The sequence below is a fragment of the Hyaena hyaena genome, unplaced genomic scaffold (genome assembly GCF_003009895.1).
Source record: "Hyaena hyaena isolate Hyena2069 unplaced genomic scaffold, ASM300989v1 scaffold_23, whole genome shotgun sequence".
NCBI classification, from domain to species: Eukaryota; Metazoa; Chordata; class Mammalia; order Carnivora; family Hyaenidae; genus Hyaena; species Hyaena hyaena.
The window spans coordinates 6101729-6123641 of NW_024080655.1; the positions used below are offsets into that span (position 1 = coordinate 6101729).

General features: G+C 37.4%; 1 non-coding gene across 1 annotated transcript; it reads right to left on the reverse strand.

Moving 5' to 3' along the window:
* Positions 1-328: 328 nt before the first annotated feature.
* Positions 329-489, reverse strand: LOC120228504. The gene has a single exon (XR_005527515.1). It is a non-coding gene; the product is annotated as a U1 spliceosomal RNA (small nuclear RNA).
* Between the last annotated feature and the right edge of the window lie 21424 nt (positions 490-21913).

Consider the following 21913-nt stretch of genomic DNA (forward strand, 5'->3'; position numbering starts at 1 on the left):
AGTTATGTGTCTGACTCTTGCTTTCCTCTCGCTCTTTGGGAGATCAAGCTCCATATTGGTCCCTGTGCTGATAGCACAGATCGTACTGGGGATTTTCTCTCTCTCTCCCTCTCTCTCCTTCCCCTGCTGTCTCTCTCTCTCTCAGAATAAATTAAAAAGAAAGGAATCATAGAAAATTTAAAACTCAAGACTCTTTCTTCATGAGAAAACTGACCACAAGTTAGGACAAAGAGGCTTATTAAAGAGACATGCATGTAGAAGACTGTGAAGCCAGGCCAGAAACTCAGATTTACTCAAAGATTTTTTTCTTTTTTGAACATTTGATCATCAGGGGAAAGCATGAACACAGCCCCCACTACCACAAATTAGGCAGTTGAATTTCCCACATTTGGGGAAATCGCAGGGGTCAGCACATCTGGATTGCACTGGATGAGCCTCCCTCCTGGGAAAACCACCTCATGATCATGGTTTCTGCCTGTGCCCAGGTATTGAACTGCTTCCATGAAAACTCTCTACTCTTCCTCCATATTTATATATTTTAAGACCAGTGATTTTTCTGTTTCATCTTGGGTATTTGTGTTCAATCTGTGGCAATTGGACAACATGATACAGGTGATTTGTTTTCTACTTTGTGGCTAATAGATGTGTAATTCTCATTACATGAGACTTTCCAGTTATTCAGGGTTTTATCATGGGAGTCCTTGTTGGATGGAGAAGGGAATAAGGTATCCACTAACCCAGTCTGTCTCTTGTCAGAAAGAGTGACTTTTGGTTACCTCTTTGATTTTTTTTTTTTTTTTTTTTTTTTTTGCGGTTTTTTTTTTTTTTTTTTTTTTTTCGGTAGTGGGATGTAGGCTCACAACACTAATGACCCTTCGAAAAGCTCTTTGGGATATTTGTATGAAAGTAACAAGAGCATGGAATTGCTCCAAATCAAGTAAAGATGGTTACTTGCTTATAAAGATGAGGTTAATTTGCTGTGAGAATTACATAGAAAGAACATTTCTTTAGAGTTGTGTAACATATCAAAATTACTGTGTCTTGGGAAGAGAAATCTTTGTGTGAAGGACAATGTCAGGAATCGCAAGGAGAGATGAACAAGGCAGTCACCCTGTTTTTTGTGACAGTGAGCATCCTAATGGCTGCAGCCATTGTCACACCAGTAGTCCCAGCAGAAGCCCAGTGTCTAAATTGTAATATGGGGCTCAGTGAAAGCTGATTCACTGAAGATATAGATGTAGGTTATCCTTATATTTCATCTTTATAATAATTATGGCCTTCATAATAATTATGCCTGCTATTTTTGAGCATTTTGTCAGGTACCTTACATATCTTATTTTTGTTTTGAGTGCTTTTTGGAGAAAAATTTAGAGACTGATTACAAGCTTCTGATGCATCTGTTCAGTTCACAGTGATTCTCCATCTGGAAAGCCCATCTCTAACCTGATCTACAATCCCCTCAATAGTTACTTTTGTAATACGTGAGCCTACCCTCTGGTTGCTGCAAATTGGGCCAGGATGGACATCTTACTGAAACCAGGACATTTAGATTCTCTCTCCCATGGATTTGCAAATGAAGTGAAGATTCAGAGTCTGTTAGTCTGGAGGTGGTTAGAAGGGTAATATGCAAACTCCAGAATTGTGATTCTCTAGGAAAAGAGGATGGAGTATAAAGCAGGTGCAGAGAAGGAGGAAGAGATCAAAGATAGAGTCTTGACATTTATTCCCCATATCTGTTTTTACTTAAAACCTACCTTTAAATCCCTGAATTCCAAAGCTGTCCTCTCTTTGCTTAAACTAGCTAGAATTGGTGTTTGACAGTTAGAAAAGTTAGAATCTAGAATCTTGGCCATTACAGGGTATAAATATATACGTATACATATAAACCTACATCCATAAAAACATTATTTCAGTGGCACATCCACTCATGGCCCTTCCCAGAATGTGTATTATCCTCCTTATGTCACAGAAGAGGACACAGACTCAGAGAGTGGAAGCAGGCTTCCCAACGTGACCTTAGAATAGTTAGCGTTGGCATTTGATCTGAGGTTGGAATAGCTTAAAGTCTTCTGATCTTACTAGTCTGTATGCTATGCCCCCATGTAGATATACTCATTCTCTTACCATGCATTTATGGATGTCCTTTTAAGTCCAAGGCACTATGTTTCTGGAGTTCCACTAAGGTTTGCCAAGAAGTTGGAGATTTTTTACATGGTTTTGTATCCGTATGTGTCCATGTAGACTACTAAAGGCCAGGTCCTCTGCTCAAGGTTAAGGAATAGTTCTTGAGACTCGTAATCCATACATTGTGCTTTCAGTAAAGGTAACATTAAGGAGAGATCAGCTTCCAAAAGACAGAGGAGTCATGGGCTTTTGGTATTACTAAAACCTTTCAATTATAAGCACTTATGGAGCAACTGTGTATATTTTAACTGGATCAGATGCCACCTGGTGTGATTTTGTCCCTGGACTTCAGACAGAATGTGCCTGGGATTGTCAGCGGACTGGTAATGAGCACCTGTTTTTAGAGGAGTTGTTTTAATGGTGCCCTGAAGATTTCATGATGTGATAGTCCAATAATGTCTCAAACCTACTATTAAACACAAAGAAGCCATGTAAGTCTCTCAGTGTCACAGTACTAATTGGTCACAGATATGGAGCTTGTCTGCTAAGAATACACAGCCAACATAAATCATTTAAAATAACTTACATTGTTTTTTCTTTTTATTCCTCCAGATGACAACACATGTTGATTAGATTCATGTCATATCCATTATGCATTCTACCCTCACAGTCTCTTTCTCTGAATTAATGAAACATAAAATGGGAAAATTAAAGGTTTTATAGTTAGAATCTATAGTGCTTAGGGTACAGTATAAAAACCCCTTATTAATTTCATGCATTCTGTCCTATTATAAAATTCTACCTTTTTGTATTAAAAGTTAAATTTTCTCTAAATAGATAAAAAATATTACAATCATTAATGTCAATATATTCTTAAAAATGACATGAGTCAAATATCTCATATGACATAGCACCTCAGTTTTTATAAAATTTATGCCTACTATATATGGTGACATACAAAATAGGCAAAGTATGAACAATATGGTTGATAACCCTGGAAGTGGAAATTATTCAGGTTTGCTACTACCCAAGAGAGCTAGATGTTATATTAATAATAATAATTAGAAAAATAATTACAGCTGTTAGAGAATATTTACTATAACCCAGGCAATGTTCTGAGTACTTTACATTAATCAATTCTGTTTTCACAACTGCCTCTGAGGTAGGGCTATTAGTATTCCATTTTACGGATGAGGACAGTGAAGAAGAGATTTCATTTGGTCCTGGCACTTCTGAGCTATATTCTAGGTAGCAAAAGAGATCTGTCCTGTCCTGGTATTAAAATGTATATAATACCTAAATGGTTAAATAGTTTCTCCTTATCTGACTGCAACTCTCCTTGGCTCGGTTGTTCTATCCCTCTTTTTTTCTGAGTGAACTCCTATTGAAACTTCAAGGCTTAGAAAAATATACTCCTTTTTAGAATGTATTTTCTAAAAAACTTTCATTGTTTCTTCATCCACATTCCCTTGACTTTTTTTTTTCTCCATCATCTGCCCTTCTTCTTTGGAACATCATTGACTTCCTACCCAATCCATAGTATAAGTTTTTTTACTAAGTTATTAATCCCTTTGTGATACTTGACACTCTTAATTAAGAATTTTAATGACTCCTAAAATTCTTCAAACTTTTCCTCCTTGGACTTTCAATGCACCATCCTCCACAGCTCCTTCTTTGGGTTTTCTAATCATTCCACCTCAGTCTTGTGTTTACTCATTAAAGGATGGAAGTCCATGGCCTAGATCCTAAAACAAGATCCACCATCCAGAATGGCACTTGGCATAACAAAATATCTCAATAAATGTATCCTTGTGGAACCTAACCTATGCTTATGGTTTCAACTATGATTCATGAACTAGCAAATGTGAAAAACAGAGCTCTTAAGCTTAGGGATTTCTGATGGACATGTAATGTCAGGCTTACTGTTAGTATACTCTGCTTCTCATTCTTATCTGGATGATTTACTGACTCTTTTCTCTTACACACTCACAAACGTGCACACACAAACACTGAGGCCAATGGGGTATCAGGTATTGGGCTACATGTTGAGTCTGTCATGGTGCCTTCCTGACAATTATTACATGGATGAAGATACCAGCCTTTAATACTGTTTCTCTGTCTATTTCCTTTACTCTCCATTTCATTTTTCACTTTCATGCTGGAGTATTCTTTGGAAAACATCTGTAACTATTACTACTTAAAATCTTTTGATGGTTCCACATTGAATTTACAACAGAGTTCCCACGCCTTCAATAGCTCAGAAGGTCCTTTATAATCTCACCCCTGCCCACATACCTAGCCCCAATTCCTCCATTCTCCCAATGTATCCTATACTTTAGACACAGCAAGGTCTTTGGTATTCCCTAATTATGGTTTTGTTCACCTATGTGTCTATATACATATCATCTAGTTGAGGTTTGGTGGGGTAATGAGGGGATCAATCGAAAACACTCCTCTTATCTGCCTGGTTTAGATTTAGTTGAGGGATTAACACAGAGTAAGATTAAGTAGAGAGTAAAATGATGCCTTCATCCTGACCATGTTTATATTAGAGTTGTAGTTTATAATGTTCAGCAAGCACAACTCTCTAAATTCTGCCTTATGGGGGCACCTGAGTGGCTCAGTCAGTTAAGCGTCTGAGTTCAGCTCAGAGTTCAGCTCAGGTCATGATCTCACTGTTTGTGAGTTCAAGCCCTACTTCAGGCTCTGTGCTGACAGCTCAGAACCTGGAGCCTACTTCAGATTCTATGTCTCCCTCTCACTGCCCCTCCCCTGCTTGTGCTCTGTCTCTCAAAAATAAACATTAAAAAAAAAAAAAAAACAGCTTTATAATGTCTTCCAATCAGAGACAGGCAAATTCTAGACCACCATATGGGCAGAGGGTCTTTCCTGCTAAGCTGATTGAATGGTCCAGATAGAGAGCACCAGCTGTCTGAGAGCAGGCAAGGTCTCAAATGAAAGGAGAGCGTGCATACACAGCTTAGTTCTCCTCCCAAACCACTGTCATTTAGCATCTCTCCCCCTCCTGTGGCAGAATTAGTGGGACTACAGAGAAAGGCATAGAAGGAGTGCTGTGAAATAGAGCTCCTCCAAACTCTAAATATTTTTTAGTGAATAATGAATATATGTCATACATAAGCTGAAGTCATCAGGACTTTTTCAATTTTAAGTGGAAAACAAAAGCATCTCACTTTGCCTTAAACCAAACAGTGGAATTGATTAGCTCACATAACTGAAAAGCATGGCAATTGAATTGGAGTGTGGTTGAGTCCAGGGACTTTGTGTCACAGAACTTGATCTGTCTTCATCTTTAATTGCCTCTTTCTTGATTCCAGTCTCGGGCAGGCTCTTTCCTTGCTGTGCTATGATGATACTAAGGTGAACGTCAGCATTTGGCAACTGTCTTTCAGGCTCCTCTCTCCCAGTGAAAAGAGAGCTCTACTTTCTGGATAATTCTAGTAAAATGCTGGGAATGAATGCCGTTATGTAACTTAAACCTATGAAGTAAAATAATGTCCATTTTTGGCTAGCCTTCCAGAACTGGGGTTAAAGTCAGGGTAATCTGAAGGACTGAGATGGAGAAGGAATGTTTTGCCAAAGGGATATCAGAGTGTTGTTCCAGAAGGAAGAGGATCTGTTTTGGGCAGGCGGAAGCAGTAAATGTCCACACAGACATGCGTAGCTCCATAGGTTGCTGGAGTAGTGAATCAAGGTAGACGGGTGGTTTAGCATCCGTGACACCAAGTCTGGGTAAAACAGTCCTTTGCAGATTATGCTTATTGTTAAATTCTACTTCTCCTTGATTCTCTTGCAGCCAGCCAGGGGACTGTACTCATTTTTTGTTAAACTGGAAATCAGACTTTCCTGAAATAGGTGAATTGGGAAATCTCTTTGCTATACAGAATATATTGTTGCTGTGACAATTGTTGCAGAAGAAGCCTGTTGGAAATGAGTCGGGAAGTCTCTGCTGTCAAATGAAAAGAGGGTGCATGCAGCTTTGAGTTTTTTCTCTTCTAGTGTCTCCTAGAATCACACATGCACGTGCACACACACACACACATGCAAACACACACAGAAACACAAGCACACTCTAAAAGGACAAGTCATTATCTCACCCAAAAATGATAAAACACAAAATAAATATGCCAGCTTCCATCCAACAGAAATAAAACTACTTCCGAAATTTCAACCTAATGGTATGTGTCAGATTATATTGAGTCACTTTAAGAGAAAAATTGCAGTATTATTTATTCTGATGTAAAATATCATATTTGGAGGATTCCATGATACGTGGTGATCAGCGAAAACGGACGCTTTATGGGCTGTCACACATGGGTGGGGCTGTCTGTGCCTGCTTTGCCAAGGGACCTGCTTGTGCTCATTCTAACTAACATGGCCTAATTTTATTTTCCTAACTGTCTCTGTCTCATTGTATTTTTTTCTTTCTTTCCTTTTCCGTGCTTTCAAAGCGTGTTTGAAAAATACAATAGAATTGTCTTCTCAGCATGGGGATATCTGCATGTGTTAAAATTACATTTTCTATTTTAAACTCACTCCCTTTTTAATTTAAAAGGACTTGTCAGAACATGCAGTCTTCTTTCCTCCCTCCTAGAGAATGGAGGATACACAAACCTGAAATCTCCAAAGAGGCAAAAGCCAACTTGTAGGGAAAACAAACAAACAAAAACAAAACAAAACATGGGCCATTCTGGTTGATTCTGTCTGACCTGAAATCCCTCATGGAATTTGGCGTGAAGAAGCTCTGCACAGAGGAGTAACAGGAAGGATATGCATTTTAGAAAAAGAATCTTTGTGTAGAAATTAGTAGGCAAGCATCAACCTTCTTTTACCTCAGTTTCCTAGAAGACATTAAAGTTCAAGTTCTCATATTAATACCTACACCGAGGTATATTCTGTGAAACATAATGACAGTAACATATATTGAAAATCTATATTTGTGGGAGATGATGTAGGCACACATGCATAAACACATTTCCCGACTCACCCTCATAGTGTGGTTAGTTAAAGGGGTTCTTTCCCTCAAAATTAATAAACTACTCTACTATCTGACCTTTGATTGGGTTATTGCCTCCATTTTACAGACCAGAAAACTCATGTTGATTGAAGGCACTGTGATGAATGCTGTGGTACATCTTTCAGGAGCGCATGTCTGTATCCCCACCTGGCTGAAATGTTGGCTGCTGAGGCTCACAGCTGAGTTCCACTTGGGGAATTTCCTCTACAAAGAAAGCTTACTTGGGGCTCCTGGGTGGCTCACTTGGTTAAGTGTCGACTCTTTTTTTTTTTTTTTTAATGTTTTATTTATATTTGAGAGTGAGAAAGACAGTGTGAGTGGTGGAGGGACAGAGAGAGAGAGAGGGAGACACAGAATCTGAAGCAGGCTCTAGGCTCTGTGCAGTCAGCACAGAGCCCAACTTGGGGCTCAAACTCAGGACCCCTGAGATAATGACCTGAGCCAAAGTATAATGCTTAACCGACCGAGCCACCCAGGTGCCCCATTTAAGCTTCTGACTCTTGAATCAGCTCAGATAATGATCTAATGGTTTGTGGGTTCAAGCTTCACTTTGGGCTTTGTGCTAAGAGTGTGGAGCCTGCATGGGATTCCGTCTCTCCCTGTTTCTCTTCCTCTCTCTCTATCCCTCTTCCACTCATGCGTGCATTCTCTCCCTCTCTCCCCCCCGCCCCAAAATAAACTTAAAAACAAAGAAAGCTTACTTGCCACAGTCTACACCGATTCCGAAGGGGAAATTCTCTTTCTCTGACTAGTTGGTGAGTGAGTAGAAATGTCCACTCTTGCTTCGGTTTGGGGCACCTCTGAAAGACTGCCTTAGCTCTAGAATTCCCTGAGGGACTGGGAATTGGGAATTGGAATCCAGTTGCAGTTTAGCATCTCCTTCTAACCAATTCTCTTTCTATCACTAGTGAGGGGTGTTGGTCAAAAGTACTCCTTAATAAACCTTCATGCAAATCTATCTCATGGTCTGTTTCTAGAAGCCACAGTCTAAGGCAGGCACCCAGAATAGATGGTAATTAAATGTTGGATATAACATCATTTACCAGAGACACCTATGGTAATGGTATGAATTGTTTTACAGAGTCAATTAGGCAAAGGAAGAAATATAAAGGCTTTGCCCTTTTATGCTAACTCTTAATGCATTGCTTGATATTCAGAGCTAAGTATACATAATGCCTTATCAGTTAATCTCTAGCCACCTATCTGTGAGGGATGTGAATGTAACATAAAGTCAGCCCTGCCCCAAATGCTGTTGGCTCACTGTAAGTAGGACCGGTGATGTTATTGGTCTTTTTTTCTTGTGTTATGCAATGTATAATAAGGGAATGTGTGGTCGTCAGTGCCTGAATGCCACTTTCAGTAATAGAAACGCCTTCTGGGGAAATAAGATTGGTGCCAGAACTCGAATATGGAAGCAAACTTGAAATTATTTCAGAATTCTATTTCAGAATGTTTTTTTTTTTTTTTTTTTTTAAAAAGGAAAAGGCTGCAAGACCATTTTGAGGGCCGCCAACCACACTGAGACGTTTGAATGAGAATCTCTCCATAGTTTTCTTTAACCTACTAAATAGAAATCCAGGGTTCTTAGGTAGGTAGCTCAGCCTCTGTTCAATCTACTGCCAAATTACGTTTGCACATTATCACCTACAGTCCCTTTTTGTGAGCACTCCATGTTTTTTCCCAAAGTGGACTGAGCTATTCCCTGAAGAAAAATAAAAGCAAATATGTAAAATAAAATAAAAAATAAAATGTTTCCTTCAAGATAGGGTAAGTCTACTCTATGCCATTCTTTCTTGCTGATTACAACCCGCAAAGTCTGGACAAAATAAATTAAAATAAACGAGCTGAACACTCTAAAACAAAATCAGGCAGGCAGGGGACCCGGGCAGGGGGGGGGGAGGGGTTGTTGTCAGACACTGAAGCAACAGTGATGCCTGGGTGGCTCAGGCAGTTAAGCATCTGACTCTTGATTTCAATTCAGGTCATGACCTCATGGTTTGTGGGTTCAAGCCCTGCATCAGGCTCTGTGCTGGCAGTGTGGCGTCTGCTTGGGATTCTCTCTCTCACTCTCTCTCTCTCTCTCTATCCTTCCCTTGCTCATGCTCTCTCTCAAGATAAATAGACTAAACACACACGCACGCGTGCGCGTGCACACACACACACACACACACACACACACACACACAAAATACCTGAAGAAAACCTTTAAAAGAGATAAGCTTCTTTTCTCCTCTCCTGTTTCTTTCCCCTCACTTGAAGCTGTGGTATTAGTGGAGGAAGCAGTAAAACTTTGAAAGAATCCCTTATTATTGGCCAGAGGCACAACAAAGGGAATCTTTATATCTGAAGAATGTGAGTGTATGTCAGAGAGAAGACACGTAGAGAAAGAGATTCCCCAACTACTGTGTCTGAACCTGCACAAGTTCTGAGACCTTCATGTGCAGGAGAGATGCAAATTAGCATAGAAAAGGTTTTGCAAACGAAATTGACATTGAAACTAGCACCTAGAGGAAGTAAATAGAAGTTATGGTTTGAAGCAAACTGTGTTGATTGCCTGCCAAAACAACTTCAACAAAAATCAATATTCTGTAGAGGATTTTAATAGGACCCAGCACCTACGAAGCAATTTTCAGGTGTTCAGGATACAATCCAAAATGAGTCCATATGCAAAGAACCAGAAAACTAGTAGAGGTTCTCAAATGAAAAGACTATCAGTAGGTAACATCCATGAGATGACTCAGATTTTGGAATTATCTGACAAAAACTTTAAAGAAGCTAACTGTAACTGTGCTTCGTGGTATAAATGTAAACACAGTGGAAATAATTGAAGAGATAGAAATGTTCAGCGGAGAAATAGAATGATGAAAAAAAAACCCAGGTGAACATTTAAGAACTAGAAAATACCTTAAATAAAAATGTCATGGAAAGGGCTTAAAAGGAGAATGGGGATGACAGAGGAAAGAGTTGGTAAACTTAGAGATAGGCAGCATTTTTTCAATATGAAGAAAAAGAAAAATATTTAAATATGAACAGAGTATCAGGGACCTATGGGACAATAGTAAAATGTCCAACAGTGTCACTGGAGTTTTTTTCCCATGTGGAGAGAACAAAGTGATTAGTGCAGAAAAATATTTGAATAAATATAACTGTAAACATCCTGTATTAGGGGAAAATCATATATTTATAGATTTAAGAGCCTGTGAAGACTACAAACAAAATAAATTTAAAAGTAAAAAATCATCCAGACACATCATAATGAAACTGATGAAAACCAAAGATAAAGATAAAAAGTTCTTAAAAGTAGCTGGAAAAAATTAATACCTGTGGAGGAACAAAGATTCACATTACCTCTCATTTCTCAGAAATCATGAGGGCCGTAAGACAGTGGGAAAACAAATTTAAATTGCTAAAATAAAAGAACTATCAGCCAAGAGTTCTAGATCTGTTGAAACGACCCTTCAGGAAAGAAGATGAAATAGAAACTAAGAGATTATTACCAGCAAATCTACTCTGAAGGAAATGCTAAAGGAAGTATTCAGGCTGATGGAAAATGTTACTAAAGAGAAACTTGAAGGTTCAAAAATAAAGCAAGAAAAATAGTAGCTATCTGGGCTAATTTAAAAGACAGTTTTCTCCTGTGAATTCTGTAATATATAGAATTCAAATAAAAACTATAGCAGTGTCTGGTAAGTTTTTAGCAGATGTACGTATATATACATATATATGTATGGCAAATATAAATGAAGAGGGAAGAATACAGTGACCTAAATGATCGTAAAACTTTTACATTTTACTTGATGTAGTAAGATGTTAGTGCTACATGTATTGTAAAAAGATGGAGTCTCTAGAAAAACTATAAAAATAATACAATAAAATATAGCCAAAATTATATTACATAAATAAAAATTAAGTACAGATGAAGATGTATGAAAAATATAATATCCATGATAAAAACTCTCAGGAATAGAAAATGACATACTGAACATGATGATGGTGAGCTACAAAAAATACACATCGTTAAGAATGAATGCTTGCCTCTATGATCTGAAACACGTCAAGGATATATGCTTTTATCACTCCAGTATTATATTGGAAGTCCTAACCATTGCAATAAAAGAAGAAAAAGAAATAAGACACACTTAGATTAGAAAGAAAGGCATAAAATTATTTGTGTATAACATTGTTTATTTAGCAAATCTTAAAGACTATAAACATGCTCTTAGAACTAGTAAATAAACATATTGAGGTTGTAGAACAAAATCAATATATTAATATCAATTGTATTGCTATGTACCAGCAACAAATAACTAGAAATAATAATTTTAAGAATGTCATTTCATCAAATAGCATGAAATAAGTATAGATCTGAAAAAAATACATGTAAGATTTGTATACTGAAGATTACAAAACACTGATGAAAAACATCAAAAAAGATTAAATATAAAGATACATCATAACTCAGTATTATTAGGAGTTCATTTCTTCCTAAATTGATTCAGTGAAATCCCTCTGAATTCTAGCAGCATTTTTTTAAATAGAAATCAACAAGCTGTTTCTTAAGTGCATGTGTAAAGTCAAAGGAATTAGAATAGCCAAAAATTTCTGAAAATTAAAAACAATGCTCTAGTACTCACATAAAGCTTATTGTAAAGCTATAGTAATCATAATTGTCATTTTCATGGGAGGATGGATACATAGAACAACGTGGCCAATTGATTTTTGGGAAACTTGCTAGGATTATTCAAATTAGAAAGGATAATATTTTCAAAAATTGTACTAGAAAACCTGGACATCTATATGTGAAAAAAAATAATTTCAACCCATATTTCAGATCTTATACAAAAATTAAAATGATAATACCTCTAGCTGCAAAAACTAAAATTATAAATATTTCTTCAAGAAAACAGGAAAAAGGGGCGACTGAGTGGCTCAGTCGGTTAAGTGTCCAACTTTGGCTCAGGTCATGATATCACGATTTGTGGGTTCAAGCCCCATGTCAGGCTCTGTGCTGACAGCTAGCTCAGAGCCTGGAGCTTGCTTCAGATTCTGTGTCTCCCTCTTTCTCTCTGATCCTCTCTTGCTCTCGCGCGCTCTCTCTGTCTCTCTCTCAGAAATAAATAAAAATTAAAAAAAAAATAAAAACACATAAAACAGGAAAAAATCTTTGAGACCATAGATTCCATTAGAAATTCTTAGGTCACCGAAATTGCTGTCTCTAAAAGAAAAAAAAAAGATAATTGAAATCTATTAAATGAAACTTATGCTCTGTGAAAGATAACATTAAGAAAATGAAAAGACAAGCCATAGAATGGAATAAAATGATTTTAAGTTATGTATCTGAACAAAGAATTTGTATCTAAAATATATAAAGAATTCTCAAAATCCAACAATAAAAAAAACAATTAAAAAACATGGGCAGAGGAACTATATAAACACTTCCCTAAAGAAGATATTCTTTGACAAACAAGCATATTAGAAGATACCCAGCATGATTATTAGATGTATTAATTTCCTAGATCTTCCATAACAAATTATCATAAGCTGGGTGGCTTACAACAATAGAAGTATATTCTCTCAGAATTTTGTAGGCTAGAAGTACAAAATCAAGGAATCAGCAGGGCTGTGCTCCCACTGAAGGCTTTAGATAAGAATGTTTTCTTGGTTTTTATCCTCTTCCTAGCATCTTATGATTGCCAGTCATCTTTGCGATAATAATAATAGTAATTATAATCATCATAATCATTTGGGAAAAAAATGGATAGTACCATGTTTTGGTGTGGATGCCAAGAAACTCAAACTCTTGCACATCTGGTGATAATACAAAATGGTACAGTTGTTTGGAAGAGAGTTTGATGGTGTTTCATATAGGTGAAAATATAGTTATCCATCTGTCTCACCTCTGCATACCCCAATAAAATTATTGTTCACACAAAAACCTCTACTCAAATGTTGAATAGTGGAAGTATTCATAATTTCTTAGAATTGGAGACATCCCAAATGATGTACTAGTGGTTAGTGGGTAAAATCTATGATACATCTATATAATGGAATATTATTCAGCAGTATTATTGATATACACAATCATAGGATGAAATTCAAATACTTTATGCTAAGTGAAATACCAAATTTGAAAGACCACATACCGTCCAACTGCATTTTTATGGTATTCTGTAGAATAAATCAGATATAACAACAGAAATCAAATCAGCGGTTGCAGGTTCTCAAGATAAGTTCTCAAAGCCAGGTTCTCCGTAGGAGAGAATTCTTTTGTAAGGTGTTTTGATAGTAAAATGTACTCTTTGTTACAGTCTGGTGAAGCACCTATCACTAAGTTGTAAACACTTATCTTCATGTCTTTCTCACTCTCCATGAAATCAACAAGGGTGGGTTTCATCCTCCTTCCTCTCTTGCCTTAAAGCTTACTGCAGTGGTACATAGTAAATACTCAATAAGCAAATGAAAAGTGTCTTAGCCCATCCACACTGCTATAAGAAAATACGATAGACTAGTGGAGTACTTTGGAATAATAGAAAAAAGTATATTGGTTTCTATCTGGAGTTATTGACACAGAGCTCCTAAAGCTGTTGGAATTTCCTAATATTTTATTAATTCTAATATTTCATCTTTGTTGTAATATTTCATCTTTGCCCTTGAGTCCTCACACTGAGCTCCTAAATCCCTTGGCATTACCTGGGTGATCAGAGTGGTTTTTATTCTAATGGGGCATCTCTGAGTGGGTCCCCAGATAGGAGCTGGCCACCAGGAAGTTCAAGCCATGAATAGAAGCTTGAAACTTTCAGCGTCCCCCCCATCCCATTCTCTGGTGAAAGAAGAGGGACTAGAAATTCAGTAATAATTGATCATGCCTACACAGTGAAGTCTCCATAAGAATCCCAATGGTACAGGGTTTGGATAGCTTCCAGGCTGGTAGATAGGTAGAGGTGGTGAAGTGGTATGCCTTTGCAGGGCATGGAAGCCCCACACCTCTTCCCACATACTTTGCCTTTACATCTCTTGCCTCCAGCTGTTTCTAAGTTATATCTTTTTATAATAAACAGGTGATATAGTAAGTAAACTGTTTCTCTGAGCTCTATGAGCCACTCTAGCAAATGCTGAGAAGGAGGTACTAAAAACCTATAGCCAGTGGGTCAGAAGCAGAAGTAACAACCTGGACTTATGATTGTCATCTGAAGTATGTAGGGGGCGCTCTTGGACAACTGTGACTCATGAGATCTAATGTAACTCCAGATGCATCCTGTCAGAATGGAGTTAAATTGTAGGATATCCAGCTGGTGTTGCATAATGGCTTGATGTGTGGAAAATCCCCTATGTGGGTGACCAGAAAATATCAGAAGTGTACTGTTCTGTGTGAGCTGTAAAGGAAACACACACAGTAGTGTTTTTTTCTTTTATATTTATAAACAACAAACATTAGTTAGGTTCTATAGGTCAGGGAGTTAAAGCAAACTCAGTGGCTGGTGCGAACTCACTTCCTGGTTTACAGATGACTATTTTCCCTGTGTCTTCACATGGTGGAAGGGGTCAGGGAGCTATTTAGGGCTTTTTTTTTTTTTTTTCTTTTTTACAAGTGTACTGATGGCATTCATGAGGGCTCCACCCTCATGACCTAATCATCTCCCAAAGCCCTCACCTCTAAATACTATTACTTGGGGAATTAGGATTACAACAAATGAATTTGGGAAGTGACCACAAACATTCAGCCATTGAGAGAAAGAAAAGCCAGGCTTCTTTTTGCATCATTCTTATACTATTCCCCAAATCTGCAACATTATCTCTATTGTTGCTGTCTCATTTTTTCATGTCCTTGAAGCTCCTGCATCCTGCATTTGTACAATGATGGTACCTTTCCTTATCTCTCCAGATCTTGGTCCTCTGAGCTCTGAATTTTATATTTCCTCCGTTCCACTTCTTCAGTGAAGGCAAGAGTTGTATTTAGGATGCTGACATAAAGTTCTCCAGTACATTATCCTCTGATGAGAAGTTAACAAATACATTCATATATTCAACCAATATGTCTTGAGCACTTAAAATTTTCCAATCTCTTTTCTAGGAGCTGGACATACAGCAGGGACTCAAATAGAGAAAAACCACCCCCCTGCCACCCTAAAGAGCTTATATTCCAGTGGTGAGAATCCCAGAATAAGCTCAAAACAAGTACACAGAGAACATAAAATTTGGTAATACGTATGTGAAGACAGGGTAGGTTTAGGGGATAGACAGTGTATGCATGCATAGTGAGGGAGGGTCCCATAGGAGGAGGAATTGTCATTTTATGTAGATTGTTGGGCAAAATCTGATAAGATGAGGTTAAACAGAAACTAAAGTGAGATAGAGGGCCATGGAGATATGTGGGGAATAAAGCATTCTAGCATTTCACACATCTTGAGATGAGTTCCTTATAGTTCAAGAAGCAGAAGAGGAAGGGGAGGGTGTTATGAAGATGGAGAGAAATGTTTCAAAGTACAACATACTAATTTTCATGAAAACCCTACAGATAATTTAAGGTTGACTTGATAAGTTAGAGTGGGAAACAGACATTGGGAGCACCAGGCAATGGCTTCTTTCATTTGCTGTTGAAACCAAGCGGGCTGACGTCTGCTAGAGCATATCTGGGCAGGTGGCACCACAGAATGTCTCTCTTGAGTTCTCCACCTAAAAAAGTATCCTGACAATTCCTGTCATATTGCCCTTCATCTTTGTCTCAAGGACAGTTTTAAGTGCAAAACATATCATTTCGGGTTTGGTTTTTGTGAAAGGGAAATACCAGAAGTTGTCAGGAGATTTGGTTAAGGTGGGATCTTTGTGGGTTACAGAGAAACAGTACTGATTTCTTATTTAATCAAAATGCTAATAATTTTTTTTAAGTAGACATAAGACCTAACATGACTATAAAGAACATTGTTTCTTTCAAAATTGAGAAGTCTTGGTAATGTTAAATAATCAAGGGCATGATAAAGTTAACATGAAAGTATGGGAACTTTTTCTTATAGAACACAGAACTTTTGCCTTTGAGGCAGATTACTTGGAAGGTAAAGGAAAACCTTTAACAACCTCTTAGACCAATACTCCAAGAAAAATGTAAACATAAACTCTTTTTGAAAATGTTATAAATAAACCCATTATATAAACCTTACCTAGAATTGACCAACAAATAAAATGCCATTTTCATGAACCTTCTACAATTTTCTATATCCAGGTTTTTCGTAAGGTTTTTTCTTAAACTTTACTCCATCTTATTCTGGAACAATCATTCACTTTACTTAAGACAAATCTACTCTTTTTTTATCTTAACGAGACCACATATTTAAGAGTACAGATTCTCAGAATGGCCAAAATAAGCATTCATTAACAAGCACAAATATACAGAGCCTCTCTATGCCATTAAATATATGTCTTATATCTCTCCATCTCTTAAATATAAGGTAAAAACAATTATATAGACTTAAAACTGTGGTTTGTAACTAATGATACAGTATTAAAAATTATCTAGTTATTTATTTTTTTTAAATATTTTTATTTATTTCTAGGAGAGAGAGAGAGAGAGAGAGAGAGACAGCGTGAGCAGGGGAGGGTCAGAGAGAGAGGGAGATACAGACTCTGAAATAGGCTCCAGGCTCTGAGCTGGCAGTCAGCACAGAGCCCGACGCGGGGCTCGAACCCAAGAACCACGAGATCATGACCTAAGCGAAAGTCGGATGCTTAACCGACTAAGCCACCCAGGCGCCTCTGAAAAAATTATCTAGTTATTTAATGAATATGTTAATGAGCTCAATTTAGCAGCAGTCTAAATTTTAAATTACGTAAACATTTTGGAAATTATCTTCAAACTACCATACCACAAAATATTACTGTTTAAATAAAATTTGTCAGATTAATGATTCAGTAAAGCCAGTTTTATGTTTTTCATAATATTTTATAAGAAATAATGGTAGCTCATGTGATCAGTAAACATGTTTAGAAAGAACATACTCAAATATAATAAAGTGTACTCACATCATACTGAAAACACTGATGACTCAGATAAAATATTGTTCTTTGTGTTAAACTAAAATTATTAAACTAGTTTTACCTGAAGTTTTACCTAGGAATGTGAATATTTTTTTCTGAATTATAGAGATCTACACATATAGATCTAATTCCATAATTTTGGTCATGAGTCAAGCATAAACAAATGAATACAAAATTCACAGATGCATTCCAAAGACCTGGTCTCTTCTCAGTGGGTATACATTAATTTATTTAAACTCACAACAGACAAATAACTGGAAAAGTACAATAAATCAGATTCTCTGTTCTTTTTCATCCAACAGAGATAAAATCTCTATAAATCATGAATCCCTCTATGGAGATCAATAGGCTGTTGATCCAAGTAGAAGAGGGAGTCATCCGGGAACCTTATGAGAGTCATAAGGAAGCATTGAGTTGTCTGACCTCAGAATCAGAACAGGTGTATGGTCCTTTCAGAACTAACCATTTCCCACAACCTGAGAGGGTGGGGGAGATTTCCTAGCCATTGCTTCTTTCCAGAAGCATAGGTTCAACATTGTCCTAGATCTTTTAAATAGATGCTATAATAAACCTCATATTAGAGATGAGGAGACTGAGGCACAGAGAGGTTAAATAATTTGCCCAAACTCATACAGCTGCTCAGTAGTTGAGGTGGGAACCAAACTCTTGAAGTCTCACACTGGGGTTCCTGCTCTTTACTTACTGCTGCACCTATCCTGTGCCGTAAGAGTTTCCCACAAGGTTAAAGACCTTTTCTTCTTTGTCTGTCACTCTGACCCAAAGAGTGAAGCTCAGTAAATATTGGTAGATGAATAAACAATAGAAGAGACAGTGAACCATCAATTGTGAAAGAAGAGAGTGAGGAAGAAAATGAACACAGAGTGAAGAGAAAAGAAAAAAAAAGAGATGAACTATTTCGTTTTTTCTACTCCTCAAGATATGTATTGTTCTTGCCTCCTGAAGATAGAAAGGGAAGAATTCCTCACTTAAACCATTTCCCCTCAGTTGTCAATTCAGTCCCAGGAAAAACTTTAATCATTTAGAGACATAAATTAATTACTCCTGAAAATGGAGAATGTAAGCGATGTGACATTGTTACTGATAAAAACTAGAGCATAATGGCCAAGCTGGACGTTCAACCACCTGTCTCCTGTCAGTGATTGTCTGATGTAACTCTTTCTTTCTTGGTTCGGGCCTCATGAAAGGCAGTATTCTGTCATATTTCTCTCTGTATCTCCACCACTTTACATAGCCACAGAGACATAGTAGATCCCTAATAAAATGTTTAATTGAAAACCAAGATTTTGTGAAACTACCTCTCCTTTTCAAATAAGAGGAAAGGAGAATTAATTCCAGTTTAATTCCAGTTAATAGGATGTAAGTACAACCAAAACAGACTGACAAAGTGATATATTTATTATAAATCCCTGATGATGTTTGCAGTCACTTGCAGTTTGGGATCAAGATTTACATTTTATATTATAACCCACACAACACACAAATGCACATACATGTATATAAAAGTAAAACTCAGTAGAGCTGATAACATATTTTCATACTATTGATCTCAGTTATTCTCACAGTGACAAATTATTGTACACTGAACCAGAACAGAATTCAGAGAAAGGTTTCAGCTAAGCTTTGACAAAACAAACAATAGAACTATTAAAATATTGGGTATATGTATATGTGTGTATATATAAATGCAATATTTTATGTATAAATATTATACATATATATATAAATGTTTATTTTTGAGTGAGAGAAACAGAGTATGAGTGGGGGAGGGCAGAGAGAGAGAGAGAGAGAGAGACATAGAATTCAAAGTAGGCTCCAGGCTCTAGGCTCTGAGCAGTCAGTACAGAGCCTGACATGAGGCTCGAACTCATGAATGGTGAGATCATGACCTCAGCTGAAGTCAGACTCTTAACTGGCTGAGCCACTCAGGTGGGTTTATTTTTATAATTAACACAGTTTTTTTTGGAAAAAAAGTTAAAGTAACGGTTAAAATAACTATTCCTTAGTTATTCTTGGTATAGTGGGATGTCCTAGTTATTTATTTTTTAAGTAAATTAATTTTTAATGTTTTTATATTTATTTTTGAGAGAGAGAGTGTGAGTGGGCAAGGGGCAGAGAGAGAGGGAGACACAGAATCTGAAGTATGTCCCAGGCTCTGAGCTGTTAGCACAGAGCCCGATGTGGGGCTTGAACTCATGAATTGTGAGACCATGACCTGAGCTAAATTAAGATGCTCAACCAACTGAGCCACTCAGGCACTCATCTTTTATTTATTTATTTTTTAATTTTGTAAACATTTGTTTAGTTTTGAGAGAGAGAGAGAGTGAGAGTGGGGAAAGGACAGAAAGGAAGACACAGAATCAGAAGCAGGCTCCAGGCTCTGAGCTGTCAGCACAAAGCTGGATGGGAGTCTTGACCCCACAAACCGAGAAATCATGACCTGAGCCAAAGTAAGACTCAACCAACTGAACCACCCAGGCGCCCCTAGTTATTTCTAATCCTGGTCCTTGTCCCGGCTATACGCTATGGCACTACTTACTAGGTAGCTCCCTCAGATTTGATTGAAAGTGCTTTAGATTTATTCTTACAGCTTATTTCAGTGTGAAATGGGTCTCTTAATAAAATATTTTGGATTTTATTTCTTATCACAATATTAATAGTACTATTTATAATGTCCTTTGGTAGTGTTTGTAATGGTATTTATAAAGCTTTTGCATATATCATTATGTTTGATTCCTACCATAAGCCTGTGATACAAATAGTTAATTACAACCATTTGGCTTTGGATAAGGAAGCGTGTGTGTGTGTGTGTGTGTGTGTGTGTGTGTGTGTGTGGTGGGAGGAGGGAGAGACAGAGTGCCTAATGTCTAATGTCTCACCGTTTCTAAGCCTTAGAGACAAGACTTCTAGTTCAATGATCATATTAATATAATGACCCAGTTGGCTTATTCTCATACTTTTAAAAAGGTACAAAAATTAACAAACTAGCTAGAACTGTGTTATTCTGGCCTAAAAATATATCTATGACTTGAATAGATGATGTTATTTGTAACAAATGGAGGCCTAGCTATCTGTATCTCTATGGGCTGTGGGGTGGTGTACATTTTCCCTCCAATTTTCTAAAAATTATAACCAAAACTATATGAAAATCACATATTCTAATCTGTGACATTTTTCCTTATTCCTCTTCAGTCTGAAATGTTTCCCAGAACAGTGATGTCCTTAGAATTTCTTGGTCAACTATATTCAGAGATAATTCTAAATGCTTATACTCCTCTATTAGGAGTTATTAACCAGTATTTGATGAGAAAAAGCTACACTTCCGGCCCTTAATAATAATAAGGAAGTGGCAACCACAGCATCCAGGATTGACATTGAAGAATATATTTTGGCAGTAATCAGCTTTTGGGATTTAGTATTTAAATGGATCTTTTGGAATAAGCAGAAGATAAACAATTGCCTAGCTGATGGGGACAAAGGAAAAGCAGATAAAAGGTGTTCCAAATTCTTTCCCACAGCCACACCACTGGGTGAATAAGGAAGTCACACAGAGGAGGCTTTTTCTCCTCATCACAACCAAAGTGCAGTTCTTTTGTGGTGACTAAGTACTTCATTTTACAGTAGGATTACATTCCCATAAACCCATCATAAATTGAAAACATCATTAAGTTGAAAATGCATTTAATACATTTGAACCTACAGAACATTACAGCTTAGCCTAGGCTACCATAAGGGTGCTGAGAACACTTATGTTAGTATACAGTTGGGCAAAACCCTCTAACATAAAGCCTATTTATTTACTTATTCATTTGTTTCCTTATTTAGATAACACAAGGTGAGGGGAGGAGCAGAGAGAGAGGTGGTGGGAGGATTGAGAATCACAAGCAGTCTCTGTGCTGATAGTGTGAAGCTCATGCAGCATTCGATGGCACGAACCATATGATCATGATCTAAGCCAAAGGTGGGCTAACTGGGATGACAAACGCACTGAGCCATGCAGGAGCCCCCCAAACCCTATTTTAAAATAAAGCATTGGCTGTCTCATGTAATTTATGGAGTACTGTACTGAAAGTACAGAGACAAACAGGATGGTTGTCAATGCATTAATTGTTTATCCTCATGGTCCTGGGGCTGACTGGGAGCTGAGGCTCCATGTCACTGAATGGCATCAGGAGAGAGCATCAGACTGCATATCACTGGTCCAGGAGAAGATACAAATTCAAAATTCAAAGTATGGTTTCTACTCAATGTGTATCATTTTTGCATCATAGTGACATCAAGCCATTGTGATGCTTCAGATTCTGTGCCTCCCTCTCTCTGCCCCTCCCCCACTCATGCTCTGTTTCTCTCTGTCTCAATAAATAAATATAAAAAAATTAAAAGTTTTTTGCGTTTATTTATTTTTGAGAGAGACGGAGCACAAGTTGGGGAGGAGCAGAGAGACACTGAGACACAGAATCCAGAGCCTGTCAGCACAGAGCCCAATGAGGGGCCCAAACTCAAGAACTGTGAGATCATGACCTGAGCCAAAGTCGGATACTCAACCAACAGAACCACTAAGATCCCCAAGAAACTGTTTTTTAAAAATGTTTGTTTATTTTTGAGAGAGAGAGAGAAAGTCAGAATGATAGTGGGGGAGGGGCAGGGAGAGAGAGAGTCACAGAATCCGGAGCAGGATCCAGGCTCTGAACTGTCAGCACAGAGCCT